This window comes from Populus euphratica, unplaced genomic scaffold (genome assembly GCF_000495115.2).
Source record: "Populus euphratica unplaced genomic scaffold, PopEup_1.0 scaffold103.1, whole genome shotgun sequence".
NCBI lineage: Eukaryota > Viridiplantae > Streptophyta > Magnoliopsida > Malpighiales > Salicaceae > Populus > Populus euphratica.
Genome location: NW_011499891.1, coordinates 1,323,264 through 1,325,691, shown reverse-complemented (window position 1 = coordinate 1,325,691; position 2,428 = coordinate 1,323,264).

Sequence of the window (2,428 nt, the reverse complement as noted above, 5' to 3'; positions counted from 1 at the left end):
GGTGAATCTCGATATATCCATGAACGATCATCCATGATTTATATTGAACATCTATAAAATCATGATGACATAATATATGAATTAACTAAGTTAGGTAAATAAACTTGCAAAAATATTACTTTACCTCTAGATTATCCAACAAACCAATCACAACTTCTCATAAATATTAAAAATTCATTACCATTTATCAACGTCCATACAAATTAAAATATATAAATTTACAGCAATACCATTGACAAAACTTTAAACGGACCCAATAAGTAAGCTATTAATTATTTCAAAACTGCACATGTACTTCGATAGTTCCATAAAGTTTTAATAATTTACAAACAAATACAATCTTACAAAATCTTAAACAAACCATGACAGGTATAGAATTATACATTTATACACTACAAGTTTACTTGAGAAATAACAATAAAACATGTACATTTACTAACAAAATACACATACTAAAACAACAATAAAATTGACATTTAATTAAATGTTAAGATTTAAAAAGAAAGAATTACTTATAAAAATTGATAAAATTCGTCGGTAAATCAGAACACGAATACTGTGTCCACAAAACTTCAAGAAATATAACTTATTGTGTTGATATGAGGGAGATTTTTGTTGGGGGAAGGGGGGTGGGGGGTGGTTGTTTGCAGATGGGGAGAGTTGGGATTAGGAAGAAAAAGGAGAAATAGAGGACAAGAAGGTCGGCAGCATGTATATATATTGAGTTTTCTTGACGGTTTCACAGACAGAAAATCCATTGGTGACACCGTCGATGATTCCGATGGAACAATCAACACGTCACTGTATGAATCTGTCATTTCAAATCCGTCGGCAATATAAACGGCGGTCGCTGTACGACCTGTATTTTTAAATCTGTCGGTGATTCCATCTAAAAAAATAACCCGTCAAAACCTCCACGTTAGCGACTCGTTTTTTTTACGACGATGACGTTTCCGTCCATAATTCAGTCAGTAACTACTGACTGAAATACGAACATAATATAATCGTCGGTAATTTCAACCTCAAATTACCGACAGAAATATTCCGTCGGTAAATCCGTTGCTATTTAGCGAATTTCTGGTAGTGATCTATTTTTTTTCAAAAAGCTAAAGAAACAATCTAAAAAGTAAAAAAAAAAAAGAATTAATTTAAATGTAAATTAAAAAAATTGTTTTAAAAATCACATGTAAGAAAAAGATACCAATAAAAACAAACATGATTTTATGAAATATATATATATATATATATATATATAAATAATTAAATATTTTTAAACTTGACAAGTTAAACTAACTTATCAAATAAAATATATATAAAAAATAATTAAATATTTTTAGATTGACAAGTTAAACTTACTTATCAAACCCATTTTTAAAGTAGCCTACACGGGGGTATAGTTATTTTTACTCGAAAACAAGGTAGAGAAAATATCATCAACCCTATATTGTTTTTTTTGATAGAAATGAAGTCAAGTGATGCATTGCTGCTTTTCTTAATATTTGACCATAATGGCAGCCACAAAATTGGATTGGATTTTTTTTTTCATATAGAAAACCATTTATCAATCCAATTTTGATTCGAAAACACTCATGAAAGAAACTTACACATTTTAATAAACTGATATATAGCATAAAATGATTTAAAAATCGATTTACAAATTTAAAATCAACAAAAAACTAAAAAACTTATTGAGTTTAGATTTATTATTTTATGGACAGCGGCAAAAACTATATTGGTGAGTCTTTCAAGAGTATTTTTAAAATTATCTTGATGTATAAATATTAAAAATAAAAATTAATTGTTTCAATATATTTATAAATAAAAAATAATTTTTACTATGGTCCTAAAAAGCCCCGGTAAAAAAGGTTCGGTAAGTAATCTGAGAAAAGAAAAGGAGATTGACTTTGCCATCATTAAAAATAAAGAAAAAGGAGAAGAATATTTAAAATCTTGCACGGGCCACAGGAGAGATCCAAAGTTTTGTCAAATGGAGTGGGACAGGCAGATCAGCACTCTCTCTCAAAAGTTGAGGTTCGCTGCGCGGTGGAAAGCAAGCATTTATTATTCTAAGTGGATGGATACGTCTGTGACAAAAGCATACCATCACAGACAAAATCCTTACACGCTCCATGTGAAAGGAATAAAGAACACAAAATTAGCGGATGATTTGCACTGTCGTACGTTGCTGTTTGAAAAAAATACTTTAAAAAAAAAAAAAATCAAAGTTTGAGGAGGTAGCTTTTAGTGGGATATATGCAAGATTATGATACATATTGGTTAATTAGATATCTTTAAGATTATGATTTAGATAAAACATAGTTTCAATTACACTACACTGCTAAATAGAACATTGTGCTTTGTTGAAAATAGTACTTTAAAGCATAGTTGAGAGATCAATTTTGTAATTGATTAGAAAAGAAGTTTTGAT